Source organism: Mesocricetus auratus, unplaced genomic scaffold, assembly GCF_017639785.1.
Source record: "Mesocricetus auratus isolate SY011 unplaced genomic scaffold, BCM_Maur_2.0 Super-Scaffold_6731, whole genome shotgun sequence".
Taxonomy (NCBI): Eukaryota; Metazoa; Chordata; class Mammalia; order Rodentia; family Cricetidae; genus Mesocricetus; species Mesocricetus auratus.
This window is the reverse complement of record NW_024429185.1, coordinates 6,027,740-6,043,236: the sequence shown is the minus strand read 5'-3', so window position 1 is coordinate 6,043,236 and position 15,497 is coordinate 6,027,740. Positions and strand designations below refer to the sequence as shown.

The 15,497-nt window shown below is 42.5% G+C and overlaps 1 protein-coding gene and 1 pseudogene across 1 annotated transcript in view; one reads left to right on the top strand and one right to left on the bottom strand.

Annotated features, from left to right (window-relative positions):
• The window catches only part of Psd3 (pleckstrin and Sec7 domain containing 3), a 435,804-nt gene that overhangs the window by 398,481 nt on the left and 21,826 nt on the right, over nucleotides 1-15,497 (bottom strand). The window lies entirely within an intron of this gene.
• Nucleotides 9,946-11,458, top strand: LOC101828466 (annotated as a pseudogene).

The following is a 15,497-nucleotide window of genomic DNA, read 5'->3' as shown; positions in this document are numbered from 1 at the left end:
TGTTCAGTTCAAGGAGAAAGCTTAGCTGTCCAGTGTACACAGTCATATTCTAGCGATCACACATTCAAAACATGTACAATTAGAAATGTCTTCCCAATACAAGAATCAGCCTGTTGGATCAGGATGACTCAGAGGGCTTGACATCTTCCTTAATAAAAGATAAATATTCCAAGAGGAACTGACTCTATAACACCCCAGCACATGCATTGTCACTGAAAGTCTCAAAAGTGCAAGTGTTTTAGATTCTCTGGAACCAGATAAAATCCATAGCTCCCTTCCATCAGACGAGGTAATGAAGGGTCTAGTGAGTTGAATTCCAGATGATAAAGGCTACAACACATCTGCTAGGAGGCCATCTGTAAACACAGGCAGGCAAGGTGAACTGCTATGAGCTATCAACACGTTCTTGCTGCCTACTGCCTTCCTGGCTGGGAGACTAACACTTGTGCTCTGCTCTTCTCTCCTTCCCGCCACCACCCTTTCCAATCTGCTTTGCATGCTTTGCTGATGGGGAACGAAGGGAAAAGTCCTCTTCTGGTCCTAATAGGTAGCCAAGGGGTTTAATTAGTGGCTGTGCAGGATGTTTGCTGGGGATAGGATGGAGTGAGATGAAGCTAGGAAGAAGTGACTCCAGCTAAATAAGGAACCAAAACCACTTCAAATGTAATAACAAAATAGAGTTGATATGTTAAGTTCCTGTAGACTTGCATCTAGTTTGTCTAATCAAATCTTACTTCAAAATTCTCCGAGAAATCATACTTTATGATTCACATTCTCTATAACTCCCCCATCCATTTCTCTTTGTTGCTTTCTTATGGAGAAAAACAGTCCAAATGTATATATATCTTTCTCAGGGAAAGTGTGTGTGTGTGTGTGTGTGTGTGTGTGTGTGTGTATTTGTGTATACAACTGAATGCTGCCTGTGTTTGTGGTACACACATATGTAGGTATGCAGGCCCATGCATACCCAAGTGAAGGCCAATGGAGCATGTGAAATGTCCTGCTCTGTCACTCTTTGCTTTATTGTTCTATTGAGACTGAGCCTGTCACATAACCTGGAGCTGGACTGGCAGGCAGCAAGCCTCAATAATCTCCAGCTCCCCTCCCTCCCAGCACCAAGGTAACAGGCACAAGTGGCCATTGCTGACTTTAATGTGGGTGCTGCAGATCTGAATTCAGCTCCTCATGATTGTATAGCGAAGACTCTTATTCATTGAGCCATCTTCCTAGCCCCCAGTGCATTAGAAATTGTTTTCATATATATTTGCATGCATAAATAATGCATAGTATTGTTTTTAAATGTATCCCCAATCCAGAAGTGATTACTCTACAATTTGTTTTTTCAATACAACATTGTGATTTTGCAATTTTGTCTTTATTATGAAAATGATGATGATAATATTGTAAATAAATGATCTTGCTTCTTACTCTGAAGCTCTGGCTGGTCTTGAAACTCACTAGGAAACCCAGACTAACAATAAGCTCTTGATCACCCTGTCTCAGCCTTCTGAATGATGGACTTACTAGCACATGTAACCTTGCATGGGCAAGGTATTTATTCATTTTGATAATAGTAGCTCATGCTTTTTTCAATTTACCTGCAATATATTGTTTACTAAGTACGTAGTATATGCCTATCTTTTTGTATTATTGATATTGCTTCCAAATAGTTCTTTTATAAACATTATCTTAAACATTCTATAGCATTATGTATATATGCAATATTTTCTTAAAGGCACAGACCTGAAAGTTAGTTGGTGCCATCAACATACTAAAGATGCTTTAAATCTAATCACTAATTCCATTAGGATAGGAGTTTCTGTTTTTTCTACCACAGTATCATTAATTCCTGGGACATTGCCTGAAAGAAAATGCTCCCAATGCTATTCATTGAACAAAAGCGTCTGATCTTCTAAACCAGAAAAGAGTTCCTTTGGTTTGCCCTTTTCCGGACCATTAAGTCTCTGCTACTCTGATCTTAGCCCAATCTGCATGTGAGAATGACATATAATGTTGGTAGACCAGACTATGGAAATCTCCTCCACAGACGGCTCCAAAACCTTTTCCTTTTTGCTGATGTGATATAGACAAGCACTTTGGAAGTTACAGGTTTAATTCTTGAAGCCATGAGAATGAGGTAAACCCGGTCCTCAAATCACAGTGACAGCATCTTTCCACTTTGTGAAAATCCATGTTTTGGGCTGTACAGGAACTATAAGCAACCATTTATGCTAAGCCACTGATAATTGGGGTTTGTCTGCTATAGCATATGCTAATACAGGGATGAAGACTGCTTTGTTTATGAAAGTCTCCTTGGTTTTGGCAATTTGTGACATATATTAAAGTTGAATTGCAGGTGCTAAAGAAAAAAAAAGAGAAGACAGGAAGGAGAAAGGATACTGCAGAGCTCTGAAGTCATCTTGCCGTGGACCTAAATTCTTTGTCCAAACCATCTCCATTTTCTCCCCACATCTCTACTTGGATATCTATGAAGTCTAGTTCAGGGAATTCTTAGTTTTGGTAGGCTTACTTTTAAAAATTAAATGATCAATATCTTTTATAAAAATGGGACTTAAAACAATTCTCAAATAGAATCATATCAATGAATTAGACCCTTAATAATAAGCATTGTGCTCACTCCTGTTATATAAATCTATAATTCTGGGCTTGCTGAAGTTTTTAACTGAGTTGTTTAAAGGATAATGATATTATATACATACATAATTATTATGTATAAATATGTATATTGAAAACAGGAAGAAAATTTGTGGTAGAAACTTCTGGTCCACACCATATGTCTTTTCCTTCTTGGGGCCTTAGAAGACTTCAGGTTCAGCCCCTTTATAGGTAGACAGTGCACTATATGTAGGTCTGGTTAGCATAAAGGAAACAGATATATGTCATCTCTTGATAGAGTTAGTTAAAATCCTCTCTATGGCTCTCACTATTGATCATTCTCCTCTTTATTTGTATGAAGAACACATGGACTCTTGATGCATTAATCCACTAGGACTCAAGCGGTGCTAAATTATCAAGGGATAGCGTAGCCTTTGCTAACTGCAGAGGTGTTGCTGAAGCAATCCATACATAATGAGACCATCTACTTCCCAGGTACCCTGAAGTCTTTTCTGCTCATTGCCATTATAATCCTGAGCTTGAAGGATTAAACTATGTTTTTCATTCACAAGATATGAATAAAATCCACAAGATGTAGAAAGGGCATTGACGATGCCAAGTTACATAATTTGAACAAAGACATTGAAATCCCAGACCCAGAGGAATCCACACTTCAGTCTGTGACCTGTGGCCGCAGAGATTTAATCTTCACAGTGGTTCCTTTTCCTGTATTCAAATTACACTCAGATTAACCGGAAAGCTGGTCCACTAAACAAAGGCAGACACAGAACTCAGTGTAATTCAGCATTTAGCTGTGTAGATGCATACAAGTTATTTGCTTGTAAGTATGTTACTACATGCCATATTAAGAATACATTGTTCCATAAACTCATTCCATCATCTTGAAAACCTGCACATTTTAGTCTAATATGTTTTCTTCTTGCATGGTATTGATTGTTGTGCATCTTGTTGCTATTTGTTGAGGTGAAACCTCACTTAAAAGGGATCACTTACAACAACTTCTTAGGATAACTCTCTTCCTTTACATCTCTTACTCAGCTTCAGGTATTTAAAAGACATCATTTTCATGTCAAAACATAAAACTCAGAAACCTCAAAGGCAACCTAGGAAATCTGTTGTAATACATCTTTGCAAATGAATTCCACTCTCCTAAATCCTAATGGACCTAAATACCCTGAATCTGGGCAACTGAACATCTAGATTCAACCTAAAATGTGTCCAGAAGCTGCTTCCCTTAGTGGGAGAGAAATCACAGTTTTGGCCTGTTATGGAATTACAAACTAAAGAGCATGCCCCTGTTGGAAAGGACAGAAAATTCTATATGGACACTGTAATAAGTATGGAGATGGGTAGGGGCAAACCAACGCCTAAGCAGGAGCCTTGTCTGTGATGCAGCCGCCATTGCTTTCCAGATTCAGCAGGCAGCGAGCAGCTCACTTGGGCTTCGGAGCACATTTTGTGTCTGTATGCCTTTCTCACTGTCAGTCTGTCTCCTCAAGTTGCTGAGCCTGGCATTATCTGCTCCCCATATTCTGAAGCTAAGTAACCACTGTGGCACTTAGCCTGTGGTACAAATAGGCCTGAATAATGCTTGCTAACCTCTTCCTTAGTTACTTGGACTCAAAAAAATAAATGAACAAAGATAAAAAGGAAAAAAAACAAGATTAAGGATTACATAGACAAAACTCTAAAAATCAAGATTAAGTAGAAGCTTTCTGTGCCTTGGCCATGACCTTGGCGTATACTTAAGAAACTAGGATGTCCCAGATGGCTGTTGACCTTTCATCCTGCTCTCAGGGGCCAGCCTGCCTCTGAACGCACACGTCTCCTCCAGAGAGTTCTGACGAGCTCTCAAGGCTCCTTTGTCATGTTCCCTTTAAAACTGTGTCTCTGTCTCTGCACCTTCAGCGGTCACCACTGTTCCTATTGACATACAAGCGTGCTTTACCTCCTCTAAACGCCCCCTCTACCTATAGCTTCATTTTCCTACTACTAGTTAGTAGCCATGTTTCTCACATTAGACACAGTCTTCCAAGCTTCCATAAAAATTCAAAACAAAAACAAACAAAAAATACCCCTCTGCCTACAGCTGTGATGACTCGGGTCACATATTTATGTTCCTCTGGCAGGGCTCAGGGCTGTTAGTTCTCAGGCAGCCCAGATATCGAGAGAAGAACTCATCTGGACTACAGAAGGATTTCTAGTGGTTAGATAAAAACCAGCACGCTTCAGGAATGTGGGAAACAGGTACTGCTCTCCACCCCCCCACCTGTACCTCCCACCCCTACCCCCCACCCCCGCCTCCAGTCATTTCCCTTGCCTCTGGCAGAAGGGACATGGCTTTTCACTGACATAAATCTGTGCTGCCTATCAGATCAAAGTCCATGCTGGCTTCCAGGATCCCTCAGTCCTTACTCACAAGTACCCACAATGTCTCCAAGCTCCCTTCTCATCCGCCTTCTGTCTCAAACTCCAGACCATTCCATCTGACAGACTTCCCTTCCCACAGCCCCTCATCCTCCTGATAACCTGCATAATTTTTTCATTCCCTGAACTCTCCTTTTCCTCCCAGATAGCCCTGGGTATGTCTAATACGTTTTTCTTTCTGTCTGCTATGAAAATATCAGATGACTTTGAATATGTTCCCCTCTTACCCACAATAAACACCCTCCACCTAATGGAGTGGCTATTTTAGCATTTTTTTTTCTGCAAACCTTTGCATACAAGGACTGATATTAACTCAGCTGCTTTTTTTTAACCAGTTGCTAAAATATATTCATGCATTGCTCAACCATGGGGATACATTCTAAGAAATGTATCACTAGGTGATTCCTCCATTGTGAGAACATCATAGAGTATGATACACAAAGGCGATGGTGGATGCCAATCGCTTGACATGATTTCTTGATGCAATTATAAGACGTGATGCACACGAGATCTGTGAAGCTGCTGGGGGTGTTATCTGATAAAGTATTTTATAATAAGGTTTCCTGTGCAAGTACATGGAGTACCATTTGAAGCAATGACAGCACATTTGCAAGACAGTAGCAATACTCTGCTATCATTATGAACATATCAGGTATGATGTTAACGGTGTGTGATGAACATTCAGTCATGAACAGTACATGAGGTGTGTTCACAGCAGCCTCACGATGCACACGGCAATGTGATGGACTAAAGCACCGCTAAGGCTCTCACTTAGAGTGTGGCAGGGTTGTAGTATCTCATACTATGTTAACAGCTACTGCTTCAAGCCACCACTGTCCTACTGTCGTGGCTGTAGGGAAAAGGGACCAGTCAAAGAAACACACCCTGAGCAGAGCCAAAGAAACACACTTTGGCCCTGCAACCACAACCAAAGAAATGTACCCTAACCCTAAAACCAGTGCCAAAGGAACACACTTTGTCCCTGGAATCAGAGTCAGTGAAAGAAATGTACCCTGGTCCTAAAATTGGAGGCAAAAGGCTAAAAAGGACCAGAGAAAGAAACACACTTTGGCCCTGAAACCAGAGCCAAATCTGACCCTAATCCTGTGTAAAAAAGTAACCAATCCCGGAGCAGAGCTCTAGCCAATCTGAGCTCAGCACTGAAATCGGACCAATCCCTACTCTGGAAAAACTTCCCTAATCCCTATATAAACCCTGTGTATGTTCAGCTTGACTGGTCCAGCTGTCTTCCAATAAACCCCTTTGGATGAGCTTCGGGTGAAGATCTTCTTTTGTGGCGGCGACAGAGCAGAGGCGACCCTGGGCAGAGCAGAACAGAGCAAGCAGAGGCGACCCTGGGCAGAGCAGAGCAGAGCAGAGCAGAGCAGAGCGAGCAGCGCTGTAACACTTGCCCGGGAAACCTTCCTTGGCAGAGCGGAGTTGTTACACTCTGCTCCCGGCTCCCTGTTCTCCGCTCTCCGCTCTCCAGGAGCAGAGCTGAACTGTAGCAACTTCGCCTGAGAAACCTCCTGCGGAGCAAAACTGCTACACTAGGCGAACATCCCCAGCTGGAAGACCCTGTCCTGCCCGAGCAGAGCTGATACACCGGAGAAGCCTTTCTCTGAGGCAAGGCTGTAAGCTGCCAAGCTTACTGCAACCTGTGGTGGTCCTTGGCTCCCGAGCTCCAGGATACCTTTCTACCTGAGCTGTGTAACACTCAGTATCCTTGGCTCCCGAGCTCCAGGATACCTTTCTACCTGAGCTGTGTAACACTCAGTATCCTTGGCTCCTGAGCTCCAGGATACCTTTCCACCTGAGCTGTGTAACACTGAGTATTCTGTGACTCCCGAGTGCCAGAATACCTGACCCACTCCTGTTCCATCCTGTCCTGACCCATCCCGACAAAACGCTTACAGTGGCCCCTCATCCAACCCTGCTAAACAGTTTTTTCAATCATAAAGTAGAAAGAATAGTGTCTGTTTTACTCATTTCTAGTAGGGGTGCCACTGGCATGTGCCCTGATTGGCCCCTGTCTATGCCTCAAATCTGTGACCTCAGCTTTCTCTGCTGCCTACATGGCAGATGTCTCCCAGGCCATGAGTTTTACCGCAACATATCCACAAGTCCCTATACACTCTCTCCCTGAGAAATGTTGCTTATTTCTAGGGATTTAAATACCTTCGATATGCTAGTAATTTATTTTTTGTGTTTATTACTTTTTATTTACCTAATTAAATTTTCTTCATTTATTTTACATCCCGATTGTAGTTTTCTCTCCCTCCTCTCCTCCTGTTCCTCTCCCTGCCTCCCCCCTACCGCTCCCATCTACTCCTCCTCCATCTCCATTCAGAAAGGGGCAGGCCTCCCATGGGTGTCAACAAAGCATGGTACCTCAAGTTGAGGCAGGACCAAGCTCCTGTCCCTGTATCAAGGCTGGGTGAGGCAACCCAGCATGGGGAATAGGTTCCCAAAAGCCATATGCCAGTAATTTCTAAACCTTTATTTCTTTTTTTTTTCTTTTGTTTTTTTTACGAGACAGGGTTTCTCTGTATTGTTTCAGAGGCTATCGGTCCAGCCCGGCCTCGAACTCACAAAGATCTGCCTGCCTCTGCCTCCCGAGTGCTGGGATTAAAGTCGTGCACCACCACCGCCCGGCTTAAACCTTTATTTCTATACTAATCTATCTTCTAGAGTTCAAGACTCTAAAATAGTGGCATCTGATATGTAGATGCAAGATCGCTAAAGCCTCAGTGGGTCCTGGACATCATGGATAAGAGCATAGCTACACTTCGTTCTGCACATAATATATAACTGTAGAAAAGTTTGATTAGTAAGATAATCGTAAGAGCAGCAATCAGCATAGCAGAGCAATGGTAGCAGTATACTGTGTTAAAAATTGTTTAAACTTTATTAATTGTTTCTTTTTTGATTTTCCATTCAAGACTTTGACTAGTGATTGATTATAGTTAACTTGAGCCACAGAAAGTAAAAAGTATTGGGGGATGTCTATTTTTTTTTTTTTTTTTGGTTTTTCGAGACAGGGTTTCTCTGTGGCTTTTGAGGCTGTCCTGGAACTCACTCTGTAGACCAGGCTGGCCTCGAACTCACAGAGATCCACCTGCCTCTGCCTCCCGAGTGCTGGGATTAAAGGCGTGCGCCACCAACGCCCGGCTGGGGGATGTCTATTTTATAAACTAATTTCCCTAAACTTTCTCTTTGACGACTTGCAGATGCCTTAGACCTTACACATCTCGATTGGTCTCTTACTTACACTTTTGTTCCACCATAGCAACATCAACTGGTCTCTTTGCAGATTTTCCCACAGCCCAGTTACTTGAGTTCTCTGTATTCACTGAATTCACGCTCTCTTACCACAGTCTCTCAGTTCTGTCTCCACAATACACTTGATTCTACTCTCCTGTCTTCTCTTTCCTGAACTAACAACCCCCCAGACTGCTTCCTGTCTCCATCCTTGCCCATACCCACTCTTATCTACACAGAGATTAGAGAATTCTAAAAATATTGTCCCATGACAGCATCCAACTGTCCAAACCTGTTTAATGACTTCCCATGGCACTTGGAATAAACTACATGCATAAATAAGACTCTGTGTGCTGCTTCCTGTTTTTGTTCTGGGATTCTCATCACATTGGCTCTTTATTTTTTTAAATTCCTGAGTTCATCAAGCTTTTTCCAGCTTCAGAAACTGCACCTCAAATATACAAATGCTTCCACTGTAGGGAGGTCTTTTCTGGTACTCAATGCAAATTGGATCATCCATTCTATCCATTTTATTTTTTTACTTTTATTTTGCATGTGTATGCGTGCGTGTGTGCATGTGTGCATGCATGCGTGTGTGTGTGTGTGTGTGTGTGTGTGTGTGTGTGTACACATGTGCCATAGCACTCATGTGGAGGTCAAAGAACAATTTGTGGGAGTTGATTTTTACCTTCCATCATGAAGGTCCAGAGAGTTGAACTCAGGTCATCAAGCTTGGTGGTGAGATGAACCTTTTTGCAGGCCCCTGTCCTATTCTTCAGAGAACTTCCCTCAGTTTATAATTTTGCTCTCTTATGGTTTGTAAGCCTCAACAGAGCACAGGTTACAGGTAGAAAGAACCTCATCTCTTTCAGTCACTCTTATAAACCAAAGCCATTTGCTCCACAAAGAGCAGAAACTCTCTTTTGACTCCCAGCTGATGGACTGACTGCCTCTTCGTCGTAGTGAAAATATATCATATGGCAGCTTCCCTCCTCTACAGAAAAGAGCTTCAAGAGCAGGGGGAATTGCTCAGTGGTTAGAGGCACTTTCTCTAGGACCTGAGTTATTTCCCTGGAAGCCACCTAAAGGCAGAGGGAGAAAAAGCAAACTTCAGAGTTGTTCTCTAACTTCTATGCAAGTCATGGCATGCACATCTGCATCTGCACACTATACACAAGTACATGTGTGTGCATTTGCATACACACACAATGATGATAATTCTTTAAATTAAAGAAAGGAGCTTCATGCAACCATTATAGAATACACAGAAGTCTCATGCCATTAAAAATCAATACTTATATGATCTTGTTTGTGAAAAATCTCTGGAAAAATAAATTTAGGTAAGCGTTCACCTGGAAGTTACCATTCTTTGAAAGCACATTTACTTATAATTTTAGCATTTTCAGATGTTGCAATGAGCAGGTAAGAAAGCAACAAAGCAAAATGTCTCAACACTGATCAAGCAGTGTTTTAACTGAGACCCTTCAGCTACTTTCATTAGATCTCTTTTGGTAATATACTTATTTTAATGTATTTAAGTAACATGCCATCAGAAAATCAGTTCCCTGCTCCATTCTCTCTGGTCCTCCTGTCCTGCACCATGTCCCTCTGTCCTGCTCTATGAGCTCCAAGCAGTTCAACAAGTGTCTGTCTTACTGGCTCTCAGCTGAGGTCAAGAACTCTGTAGCTCACTGAGGGACCCAGAAGCCTCTCCAGAAGAGTCTAAAAGATGGGGTTATCCTGTGTACACCCATGAACAAACTGCAGCCAGGCTCCAGACCTATCTAGAAAACCTCTCCAACAAGGCCATATTCAGCCTCAGCATGAACCCCTTGGACATGCTCGAGGTCAATGACTTATTGAGATTGGGAGTATGATGTAGGTCCAAGTGTCTCTACTTGTACTAGCAGGAAAGGCCAAGATCAAGGGACTGCAGAGTGGTATGAACATCAGAATCAAATACTCAGAGAAACAAGAAAGGAACTCGATTATGCCACTGTTAAGGCTGCTCAGTGCGTCATTGGGCTAAAGATGGGACCAACAAGTGTGGCAGACACTCTGGCACGAGGGCCTAAGGTACTGGACGACATTTCTATGAACCCAAGAACCACATCCTGCCTCCAAGGGACCACCATACCACTAGCCTTCAGATGGACACCAACAAGTATGCTAACCAGATGAGCATGATGGCTCCAGGGACCCACAGGCACATCAGTGATACAGTGATGGACATCAAGAAGTGTGACAACTCTTCTATATCCCTACAGGTGGGCTATAAGCAGGGTGCCAAACAGAGCAGCTAGGTTTTCAGGCTGGAGTGGCAGATATACGACCCCAAGTATTGCCCACAAGGCCTGGTAGCCAGGGTAGCCAGTGGGGCTCTTGCTGGGAGTGATAGCCATGGCAAGGTCCCAGAGTATCTACCCTACTGTCAGGAGGAGAAGGGCTACTGGGCACCCAAAAGTGCTGGCTCCCCATTTTGGCATCTCTGTGTGGGTTTAGGTTTTTTGTTTGCTTGTTTGTGTGTGCGTGTTGTTGTGGTTTTTGAAACTGGGCCTTATGTTGTAGCCCTCTCTGTCTTGGAACTCACTGCAATCCCCGTGCTCAGCTTCCTAAATGCTGGGATGACAAGTCTGTGCCTGTCTATGCTTCATTATATCTTGCTTCCTTCCCAGGATTGACCCATCGGACAGCAAACATGGGTGTCCTTGATGGGGTAGCTAGGCTGTGGATTGCCCAGCAGGCTGTGGAACAGGCTGAAACAAAAGAGTTTCTGGTTTCTTCCTCTCTTCAGTTTGTGCTTTGCAAACCCATGGAGATTTCAGGCAGTGAAAGTAAACAAAGGGGCTTGTGGGTTTTTTGTTTTGTTTTCTTTTGTCTTTCCTGAAAGGCATGGGGGTGCACCTGAGCCTTAAATACTGTGGACATTCTGAGGGACTGCATTTGTTTTTCCAAGACCCTCAGACTTCACCCTCCCATGCCCCGTGGGGAAACTGAGGCCTGGAACTGAGTGAGGCGACATCTACACCTTTAACTCTTCATGGTTCTTCTGGGTTTGAACCTCCCAGCTCCTGTGCAGAGGGAGAGTGAACTGGGAGAGATGACTGGAATTGGTGGTGATGTAGAAATCTAATGCAGTGGAAAGTCCCTGGAATCTTTGAGAGTGACCCTAGCAAAGTCTAGAAATAGTGGACACAGAGCCTGAACTGGACATCTTCTATAACCACTGGTGCCAGGGGTGAGTGACAGGAAGTTTAGGGAATGATCACTGGGTGTTCAGACTCAGACCAGATACAACACATGAGAGGAAAAGTTTGGTGACATTCCTGGAGACAGATGAGTGAGATCTGAACCTGTTGGGGACATCATATCCATGAAGTCTGTACACACAGTTTCATTTACATTTAAAACTATTTCAATGGGGAAACAAGAATTGGACTGTGCTGACATTTTAGAGATTTGAACTAAATTAAGGCATAATGTTAGTGGTGAATCTAAATTGTGGATTGTGGGAATGTGAATTTTCAGCATCGGGTGGGTAGATAATTCTCCATCACTTCCCTGTTATCTTTAGAAAACTGAAAATGATTATGTCCATGATTTAGAAGATTAATATTCAAGAATATTTGAGAGCACTGATTAGGATTTCTCATGTGGCTTTCTCTTTGTGTAAGATGAAAAGCAGTAGCAGGAAGTACAGTAGGGGTGTTCCTCTAGCCTTTGCACAGGGATCATTTATGGGAGATTCAAGAAGCAAATGTGACAAGTGACAGCTTATGCTGGTGAGGATGTAGAGCAAGGGGAACACCCCTCCATATCAGGTAGAAGTGCAAACTAGTACAACCACTATAGAAATCAATATGGTGACTATTCAGAGAATTAGAAATTGATCTACCTCATGACCCAGCTATACCCACTTGGGCATACACCCAAAGGATATGCCATCCTACCATGAGGACACTTGTTCATCCATATTCATTACAGCTTTATTCATAATAACCTGAAACTAGAAACAACCTAGATGCCCCCGAACTGAAGAATGAATAAAGAAAATGTGGAACATCTACACAAAATGAAATATTACTCAGCTGTTAAAAACAATGATACCATGAAATTTGCTGGCAAGGGAATGGAACTAGAAAAGATCATCCTGAGTAAGGTAACCCAGACCCAGAAAGACAAACATGGTATGTACTCTCTCATAAGTGGATATTAGCTGCTAAGTAAAGGATAATCATGATGTAATCCACAGGCCCAAGGAGGGCTCAAGGGGGTGGGCACATGGATCTCCCCTCTGGGAAGGAGAAACAGAATAAATTTTTCAGGTGGACTGGGGGTGGGTGGGGAATGGAAATAAGGAGGATCAGGCAGGGGGTGGGGCAGAGGGAGAGAGTACTGGGAGAGATGACTGGAATTGGTGTTGATGTAGAAATCTAATGCAGTGGAAAGTCCCTGGAATCTATGAGAGTGACCCTAGCAAAGTCTCCTAAACATGGTGGATACAAAGTCTAAACTGATCATCTTCTATAACCAGTTAAGTCTCCTAGCAGTAGGGCTGGAACATCAACCCAGCCATAAAACTCTGGACCTACAATCTGTCTTGCAAGATGTGCTGGGGGAAGTGATGGTGCAGAACTTGTCAGAGTGGCCATCCAATGACTGGTCCAACTTGAGGCTCACCCAAGCCCATGCCTGACACTGCCTGGATGGCCAGAACCAGAGGTAGGACAGCTCAGACACCCAGGATAGAACCAAACACAACTGGCAAAAAAAAAACCCCAAAAGTGATTCCTAATGATATTCTGCTATACTCATAGATTGGTGCTTAGCCCAATGGTCATAAGAAGGGCTTCATACAGCAACTGATAGAAACAGATGCAGAAATCCACAGCCAAACATTGGGCAGAGCTTGGGAAATCCTGTGGAAGTGGGCAAGGAAGGGTGGTAGGAGCCAGAGAGATCAAGAACATCATGCGAAACGCCCCCCAAAAACTATCAATCTGGCCTCAGGGGAGCTCACAGAGACTGAACCACAAACCAGGACATCTGCAAGGGCCTGACTAGGTCCTGGACATATACCTTATGGTTGCATCGCTTGGTGTTTTTGTTAGACTCCTAACAGTGGGAGTGGAGGGGTTTCTCTGACTCTTTATCATCCTCTTGAAAACATTTTCCTTCTACTGCGTTGCCTGGACAAACTTTTATATGAGGGTTTGGGCCTGGTCTTGTTGTATCAGGTTAGGCCATGTTTGGTATATGTCCTTGGGAGGCTCATTCTTTTATTTGAAAGGAGTTAGAGGAGGAATAGATCTGGGGGAGAGGAGAGGTGGGAAAGAGAGGAGTGGAGAGAGGGGAAACTGTGGTCAGGATGTAATGTATGAGAGAAGAAAAAGAGAAATAAAATACAAAGAAGAAGAAAGAGAAGGATGTGTGAATTGTTTTACTTTGAAAAAAGCAAGAATCAGTATTTTACAAAGTTGGAAGAGTGTTTTAGCAGGGAATTCTGTTGTATTCAATGTGTTAGAACTGAATGATTTTTTTTGCATTTTTTCAAAACTCATCAGAGAAATGATAAGGAATTACACATCCATCTAACAATTAAAACTCATATTTACAAGAAGTGTCAAAGAGAGTATGGCCTATTTTTATGAAAAAGTAGCAATAATGAAAGAAAATTAACATTTCCATTGCTTAACTCTCAAATAAGTTTCATCGTATTTTAATGAACTCATGTATGCATGTATGTAAACTTGACATTCTGTTCAACTTATATTTTGCTGTTTTTCTATGCAAGCTGTTGCAATTTATATCTACCCTTTTCCAGATGACTGAGTATATATTTGAAATACCTAAATAGGTCATATGTTACAAGTGTTAGATCACAGAAGTTGACCCTGTAGAAGGGATCAGTCACACTTTATATCCTACCTAGTACCTTCTACAGTACCTCTACTAACATGTAGCACCCTAATGAAAGGGGACAATAGGATTCACTTCCTAAATTACTGCCCTATATTTTAGCTAGCACCATCACTGATTTGCTAAACTGGGAGACCCTCTCTTCTAAGCTCAGAGTTTTCCTTCCCTCTAAAGCCTGTCCATGTAAGGGATTGCTTCATTCTGTGAATTGTTGTCGGAACTCCCATCCCAGCTTCCCTGCCTCTGGAAGCCAGCATTATCAATGGACCTAAGGACCTGAAATCTGTCTCAGAGCACCTTTCTCCCGAACCTGTAAAGTGTCTTTGTTATTTAAAATAGCATGTTACCTAATTCAAACCTTGTAATAACTGTAAAGAGATGGGGGGGAGAGAAAGAGAGAGAGAAAGAGAGAGAGAGAGAGAGAGAGAGAGAGAGAGAGAGTCAGAGAGAGGCTATACTGTAGCTGAAAAGCAACAAGAGAATCTTACAATTAAAAGGTAGACGTTATCCCTTTATTTCTTATTTTCTCCAATCTCCCAGTCCTAGACTACAGTTAATTCTGTAGCTGTAGTGACAGAAGTAGCCATAGCAACTTCTTGGAGTCAAAATGATAACTCAGAAGAGAAAGAGTTTTCCTCTATCCCATGGAGTTCTAGCTCAAGTGTGGCACCAAACGCCACTGCTGCTCTCTCTCTTCCCCTACCATGTGGCCATTCTAGTCCTCAACATATTTTGTATTTCAATCTTAATTGACATTCTTTGTAATTTTTAAATTTTTTCCTCAACTCTTAAGGGACAAGACTATCATAGGAGGAACATATCAGAGATCTCTGAGGATCGTAGTAGTAGGCACATGAGATTTCGTTAATGTGCAGTTTTCTGACTGCTTTGGTGGTTGTCCAGATTCCTAATGTTGACTCCCATCAACCACTTGACCTCACTTGGGTAAAAGAACCACCTAGTCTGCGTGATCTCTTTGAAAAAATGGAGTTGCCCAATTTGAAGAGAAAGAACATATTCTGCTGTCATGAGTGATAGAAGAGGTTGGTCATTCCCCTGGAGTATTTAGATAATTAGTTATATTATGACTGGATGCTGCTCATAAAACTTCTATGTGTCACTTAGGCTGAAATCTTAGTTTTCTATCACTGTGACTTAGTTTTCTATCACTTGACATATAACACTTAAAAGGGGGAAATATTTGTTTTGGTTTACAGTTTCATAGGTTTGAACCTGTGGTGGCCCAGCATGTT